At 41.3% G+C, this 8,480-nt stretch overlaps 1 pseudogene; it reads left to right on the top strand.

The window, feature by feature from the left end:
- Positions 1-8,016: 8,016 nt before the first annotated feature.
- LOC134895839 (5S ribosomal RNA) lies at positions 8,017-8,135 on the top strand (annotated as a pseudogene).
- Positions 8,136-8,480: the final 345 nt, after the last annotated feature.

Below are 8,480 nucleotides of genomic sequence, written 5' to 3'. Positions count from 1 at the left end.
TACTTGTATGAATACTTCCTGAGGTGACGAAAACAAAAATGGCTGAAGTTTATTAGGATCCTCATGTGATTGCCACCCTGCATGTTCTATGGTGTACAGAGAGCAATCATCTTAGTTGCTGGGAAACAGCATCTCTAAGGTAGAGCATTGTGGCCCTTACAAAAAGTGTCACAATGTAAGTGTTACGTTCCTAGTGCTCAGAACAAGAGAGATGTTGCGTAGTGAGTCCAGAGCACCAGAACGTGACGCTGAAATAAGGTGTGGTATGGAAATAGCCCCTAGCAGCCTACCTCCATTGTTTCACCCGTGTGGTCAGTTCACGCCTGCGCGACTATGGTTTCTTGGGCCCACGGCAGCCGCGTTTGAAGGGCGGATTAGGTCTGCCCAACTCCGATTCCCCCAGGTCTTAGAGTGAGACAAGGCGTGAACCCGAGACAGGATAATAACAAGGGGACCTCTAACTAAAGCAAACAGAAAGCTAGGGGCTACTAACAACCCTAAAACTAAATATATGTGCGGCACGCCGCCAAAGGAAAAGAACAACAAAGGAGATGCTGTCCACATGCCGACACAATACTATTGTGTACCGGCGGTGACAGCATATGCAGAACCCTCTGCAAAACACCAGTAACAAATATAACCAAAGAATACAGCGGCCTAGGCCGACGGACACGGCAAAGCCGCTACTCACGGAACCGGTACAAATACTGCCAAACGGACAGGAACCCCCAATGTAGCCGACACAGGCTCTCAGAACCGGAGGACAGGCAGAATCCCAAACGACAGACTGGTGGACACCAAGAAGCCAGATACTCGACCAGGCACAGACAAAGCCACAGGACTTCTGGACAGGAACGCTTCACGGCAGGACACGGGATCAGACACTGGATCAGACACTGGATCAGACACTGGAACTGGCAGGAACTAGCTCAGAACTCAAGAACTATCACCGGCGTCTGTGTATTGCACTGAGCCAGAATATAACAGAGAGCCCTAATTAATTAAGTCATGCAGCTGCCCTGTTGCACGACTCCAAACTGACAAGATGCAATTAGCAGACAGGTGAGGCCAAACACATGGAAACAGGCTGCAATTACACAGACTCACCACCGGCAGCAAACAAGAATCTTCTAAACCAGAGCAAAGGGAAATCCTGGCCTGCAAGAGAACTATAAACATAAAATAGGAATGAACCACTACCTGTGGTTCATAACAGTACCCTCTCCTTAAGGGTGGGCTCCGAACACCCCATGACACCCACGGGGAACAGAAAAAGAAGTATAACATAAAATACATAACCAAAATGCAAAACATTTTGCCCACTTCATAACAGTAAGTGGGCAATATCCAAATACCCTGAAAAGATGACACTGATTGGAAAAAGAGAAACAACACCCCAGCAAATATCATAAAACACAATGTCTAAAACTATATGAAAATGGTGAAACAGCAATAAATAAGTAATACGTAACCTACAGTAGTTATCTCTATAAATCTGTTGATTGAATATATAGCCTGTAATTTTGTTATGGAATGTGTAGGGATCACTTTGTTATGTATTATTATTTGCCTTTTCCTTCATCCTTTTCATATAATTTTATATGTTGTCTGGCTGAAGAAGTATATTTGGCCCATATTTGTACACTGCTTCATGAATAGACATGTAGTTCTGCCCTGCTGCACACTTCTTCAAAACGTCCAAACGATATCATGCACATTTTGCAGTGGGTATGAATCTCTGATCATCTCTGCTGATAGTTAATTTAAAACCAGCACTTTTGTGACAATCTTAGGACAGATAACTATTAAGAATTAACAATAAATTATTATATACAACAATTTTCTACAGGATTTCAGTAGTTCAATAGAGCACAGGTGCATATTGATTCTGATTTATACACTGGTTCAAGGAAATGCATAGTGTACTGGTCACCAGATGATGGTCATAAATCTATACTTGTCATCAGAAGGATTCTGACTTTCAACATGTACTTAGTGATTCATCTCACGCCTGTTCTTCAGGTCAGGTGTCCTTGTTGCACTTGTGTTGTGGACCTTGTTACATGGATATCACCATATTTTGTCAGCTGACCGCATCTCCTCCAGTCAGAGTACTTCTTGCCTCAGATGACTCTGGCAGCCAATCTGTAACCTGCAGCCGCTATGCAACCTTTCCTGTTCATTAACTCACTGCCAGAGCAATCCGCTGCTGTACTGTATTTTCAAAGCTGTAGATTATCCTTGTTATTCCTGTACATCAACTCAGCTATGTTCCTAGCTACTGTGTTTCAAGTTCTGAACTACTTCCAGCTGCACTTCTCTAATCATAAGCCTCTTCAGTATTCTCAAGTAACAGCTCTGCTAGTATCAGCTCCTGAATTCAACAGCATTGTTTATATGCCTGCATCTTAGTTCTGTTGCTCTCTCTCTCTCTCTCTCTCTCTCTCTCTCTTCAGCAAGCTATTCATCTGGTTTATGTGATAGTTCCAGTCTTCTACTGAATGCTAATTAAAGGACATTATCATCTCAGTCCTGTGCTGCTAGCGCATAGTTTCCTTGATTTCTCTAGCATTCTCTTGTAGCAAGCATATATTATTGTGTCTGCATTTCCTCAGCTTTCTGCCACAGTACAAGCACCTGAAAACACAGAGTCTTCAAGTGTCCAGAGGCTACTACATTTTTTGTCCAAGCCAAGCATTAATTTGCTCTATAGCAATATAGCACTACTGAACCCAGCAACATCAATTAACCAGAACCACCAATACCAGACTGGTGTCCAGTCATAGAACCACTGGTCTCAGCCCTGCATCCAGAGTAACATGTTCCAGTCCAGTGTCTAGTTCCACCGGGTTCTGACCCAGCGTCCAATTCTAATCAACTGGTCCCAACGCAGTGTCCAGTTCTACAGGTTACGGCTCAGTGTCAAACTCTTGTCCACTGGTCCCTGCACAGTGCCCAGCTCTCGTCCACTGGTTCCAGTGCAGTGTCCAGTCCCACTGGTGTCAGCCCAGTGTTCTATTCAAGAGCCACCAGTCCTGTCTGGTGTTCAGCTCCATCGGTACCAGCCAAGTGTTCAGTATTACAGAGTTACCTCAGAGTCTACTCCAGCAAGTAGTATTATTGGTGTCTTACCTAATCTCACTTTAGCTTCATCTGTAGCCCAGCGATCCAAGGTCCTGTGCCCACAGACAAATACAGATCCCAATTGATCAAAACAAGATAGATCCTGATTAACGGTGACTATTCTGTATACTGATCAGATGTGGCTGTGATGTACTTTAATTATAAGTCTTTGAAGCTGTACTGTTTTTGTATTTTTTACTGGCTGCATAAATCTCCTCCCTAATAATGCAACCCACTCCTACATGTTGCAGTATACTACGGTACTTACACCAGACCAACAGGAGTCTTCAGAAGTCATAAATTATTTTCAGTACAGTCATTCTTTGACTTTGGCAGTTACATTTCAACCTCACATAGATCATGTATGAGAATGGATCATAATATCAGAATTACAATTTAGCATAAAAGGTTCTTTGACTGGCAGCAGGGTCATATGTAAAAAACTGCGCTGTCTAAAAATGTCCCAAATTAGCTATTAAGCAGTGGACAAATCCAAAGCCATTTTAAAAGTTTTATTTAACAAGAAAGTCCATGCCATTTTACTCTTGTAGAAAGTAGGGGAACTGAGAGAGTTATTCTGAAAATATTATTAACTTGCTTTCCGCAATATCCTTTTTTTTTTTTTAATTTTAACATTTAAACCCTGCTGAACCTTCCACTTTGCGGCAGCACTGGCAGGGGCAAACTTAGTATTTCTTGAGAGGGTTTGCCAAATGTTTGAGTTTACAGCGATTGTCCCCAGTTCATGAAACATGCATAATTAGCATGTAACAAGCTATAGTCTGCCCCAAATAAAGTGCAGTTTATGTATTACAGTGCTTCAGACATATACAGGAGCAATGATCACAGTAAGCCACCTACCAGATTCTCTCTCAAGTATAAAGAGTGAGCACTCAGATTCACAGGGACATGCACAGCAGACTTGGTAGGAAAATCTGCTACCATTGGGCATGTGCAACAGCTTTATTATGACGATTATACTCCATGTAGTGGCTGCTGGCCAGGCTGGTTGGGAGGGGTGTTTACGAGGGGATCCGGTCTGAAGATCGACAGTGTCTAGGTCGACAATATTAAGGGCGACCACTATTGGTCGACAGTCACTAGGTCGACATGGATGGAAGGTCGACAGGGTTTCTAGGTCGACATGTGCTAGGTCGACAGGTCTAAAGGTCGACATGAGTTTTTCACATTTTTTTTCTTTTTTTGAATTTTTTCATACTTAACGATCCACGTGGACTACGATTGGAACGGTAAAGTGTGCCGAGCGAAGCGGTAGCGGAGCGAAGGCACCATGCCCGAAGCATGGCGAGCGAAGTGAGCCATGCGAGGGGACGCGGTGCACTAATTTGGGATCCCGGTCACTCTACGAAGAAAACGACACAAAAAAAATATCCTCATGTCGACCTTTAGACCTGTCGACCTAGCACATGTCGACCTAGAAACCCTGTCGACTTTCCATCCATGTCGACCTAGTGACTGTCGACCAATAGTGGTCGACCTAAACATTGTCGACCTAGACACTGTCGATTTGATGAACCACACCCGTTTACGAGCAACTGGAAACCCCCAAACACATTTGCCTGTGTCTGGTTGCACCACCATCTGTAGAGCAGTGGTACCACATGTGAGCTAATAGAAAAAGAGGAAAACACCTCGTGTGATCTCATTGGTAATTAGTAATCTTTTGAACAAAACAAACAATATACTGTATGCCATGATCGACGTTTGCACTAATACTAAGAAATTCAGAAAGCGACATCCACTAACGGGGGTCATTCCGAGTTGATCGCTAGCTGACGATTTTTACAGCGCAGCAATCAGGTAAAAAAACTACAAAACTGCGCATGCGTTTGCACCGCAATGTGCAGGTGCGTCGTACAGGTACAAAGAGGATCAATGCAGGGCAATGGATTTGGCGAAGATTCCATTCGCACAGCCGAATGCAAGTTGATTGACAGAAAGAGGGCGTTCATGGGTGTCATCTGACCGTTTTCTGGGAGTGTTTGGAAAAACGCAGGCGTGTCCAGACATTTGCAGGGCAGGTGTCTGATGTCAATTCCGGGACCAAAAAGGCTGAAGTGATCGCAAGGGCTGAGTAACTCCAGAGCTGCTCTGAAACTGCACAAAATGTTTTTGCAGAGCTCGGCTGCACACGCACACTTGCAAAGCATAAATACACTCCCCCGTGGGCAGCGACTATGCGTTTGCACGGCTGCTAAAAGTAGCTAGCGAGCGATCGACTCGGAAAGACCCCCAACATGTCATCATGGAAAAAGTATTGCATGTTGTTTAAATCACTTTATATTCCCTTCACATCATGTTTTTTGCTTTAGACACAAACTAAAAAAAAATCTCAGATAAATATCATGGTTTCTCAGCTGCTTGCCAGGCTTAATCATCAGAATATATGGATAACATTTTTTTTTTTTTTTTTTTAAATGGGCTGTTGATATCTGCTACATATTTATGGACAGTTACTCTTAAGAAAGTGACACAAAGGGAGAAAAAAGGGTTCTAAGCACAGAATATTCATTTAATGTATAACCACTCACCACAGTTGCCACATTGGTACTTGTAGTATCTGACCAAAGCTGTTAGGGAATGAGATGGAAGCATATCTTAACGGAATGTTAACCTGTTTGGTACCATTCAGGAGTTTTTGTGGTTTTACAGATAAATGAGCTCTGAAACCTAATCATTGTGAAAAAACATTCTTAAAAGACAATTTAATATATTTATCACAGATGCCTGATTAATGTCAACAGGATGCCATACAGATGGTAATTTGGGTATGAGTACCACTTCTGAATGGTCGCATGCAGTCATTTTGGGTATTCTGCTCATCAAAAAGACATTTTCCTCTTTTTCAATGGAAATTTTTTTGACAAGAAAAATTGTAGGATGCATTGAGATCTGTGGGTAGTGGGGAGAAGGTGTCATTTTATTTTTTTATTTTTTTTATTGACCAAAAGTGGAGCGAAAATTGAAAAATAGGCTTCTCAGAATTTAATAATCAATATCAACAGGTTTCTCACTGAGCCAAAGTTTTAGGGGGGTTCTAATTTAAATGCGTAAAGCCTGTCTTCTGAACATATGCAGAAACAGTTTGCATTATTTATACTAATCACGCTGACATACTGTAAATCCAAGTCAGCATCAGTCTAACGAGTCGATTCAATTAGCCACGAGCGTGGTGAGTTGAGAATGCAATGGCCTGAAATGTGGTCAACTTCATCCCCCCACCCCTCCCTTGTTTCCCATTTTGCTTTCATATGAACTCACACACTTATATACAGCCCCATACATACTGTATAAATGATTACATACATACTGTACATATATTCATACCTATATACATGTATGTGTACTTTGCATACAACAACTGTAAATTGAGGTATCTAATATCTTTGTAAATCCCAAAAATCAATAGGCATAAAACAAAACCATATTTTACAGACACCTAACAATAACAAAAAAAATGTTCAAACGGACTTAAAAACACAATAGTTTAAGCTCATAAACCATCTTCTGATACCTAAGCGGACATAGGACTCTTTTCAAAACTATATCAAATACAGACTATAAGTAACTAAACTATGTAGTTATAACAAAGAAGACAATCAGCAACGAGAACAGCTGGAGATGATTAAACATTAAAGAATCTCTGTTCTGACAGACGGACTCTGGAAGAGGTATGATACATCAAGACTGGCATGTTGGCAGCAGAGATTTATAACCAGGGTAGAGCAGGATCATTAAGGGCATCCATAATGTTATAAAGCAGGAGGGGCACATTTTAATAAGAATGATGTATACACTTTCTACGGCAGAAACACTCAGAGGAGAAATGTTCCTGAAAAAAATAATTGTACTATAGATTACAAGATTGTATAAATTTACACCTTGAGATTGGTAAAAACACAGAGAGTATTGGAGATTTGTGTAAATTGTTTTGTAAGAATTCACAAACAGGCATTACTTACTGGCAACTTGTGACAACCAGCACAGAAATTATAACAGACATGGATGATGGTACTAATGGCAAGTGCTGAAGTGGGATCAAACTAAAAATTCGGCATTGATCCCCATACATGCTTGTGGGAAGGCTTAACATTATGAAAAGGTAGCTAATGTCTTGAGATCCTAAATTGGAGGCCTGTAGTTCTTGTGCCTTTCATCACTGAAATAATTTTTGTTGTATTTATCAAAAAATCACACTTCGTTATGTGAATCCTACTATGTAACATTGACCATGATTAATATGCTCCGTACAATCGATTCAAAACTTTACACCTAATCAGAATCTAGGACAGCTGAACCTTCTATGGGTTACATTCAGGACAAAGAACTGTGCAGGAGCATAGCCTTATGTGGCTTCTCTGATCTTGAGGTCTCCCCATGACTACATTATGATGGGGCGACTATTTCTTTATCTATCACCTCTTTTGTGGGCTGAATAATTACAGTACTTATAAGAATTAATAATGCATCTCATCAGAGGCATAGGGGGGGGTACCTCTCCTCCCGTGTGTTAGTGACATTAAGTTATTTGACAGCCGATGCAATCTCTTCTGTGGCTGACTCCCTCACTAGTCCCTGCACCTTACAAGTCACACCCTCTTTATTATAGATACACATTTAACAAGTGTTATAACCAGGATTAGAACCCACCGCCTATTGCACTGGAAGCAGACATCTTACTGATTGAGCTATTTGCTCCTGTATAGGAAGCATGAGAATTATAACTATATGTAGTACACAGGAGCAAATAGCTCTATCAGTAAGGTACCTATTTCCAGTGTAATATGTTGTGGGTTCTTATCTGTCTATGACACTTGCAAAATAAATTGTCAGAGAAATAATCAGCATTGTCATTGACTGAGCCTGTCCATTATCTACAGTCACACCACACTGGTTATGCCCCATCCCATCTGATCTTGGAAGCCAAGCAGTGTTGGGCCTGATCAGTACTGGAAAGGGGGACCTTCTGGGAACATCGAGTACTGTAGAATTACATAGGCAGAACTACCAAAACACCTGGGAAAGCAGAAGTGTACCATACTTACTTCAATACCAACAAAATAGGGCGTATGACACTCTCTCATTGCTCACTCGATGGCAACAGATGAGTGAAAGCAGAAGTGTCTGGTATTCTTTCTGTCTTTCTGATTTTCCAATTTCATTGTGATCGTGAATATTAATTCATCATACAAACTTAAAACATATATTAACACAGAAACCAATACGAATAGGTACCAAGAGCATAAGAGCTGCTGATCGAAGAGAAGAACAGCCCTATGTTTTGTTTCTATGCATGTGATACTTCAATGAATTTTATATGTCAAGGATAGAAGAAC

Source organism: Pseudophryne corroboree, chromosome 3, assembly GCF_028390025.1.
Source record: "Pseudophryne corroboree isolate aPseCor3 chromosome 3, aPseCor3.hap2, whole genome shotgun sequence".
Lineage (NCBI taxonomy): Eukaryota > Metazoa > Chordata > Amphibia > Anura > Myobatrachidae > Pseudophryne > Pseudophryne corroboree.
The sequence above is the reverse complement of the archived record's forward strand: the minus strand, read 5'-3'. Positions and strand labels throughout refer to the sequence as shown.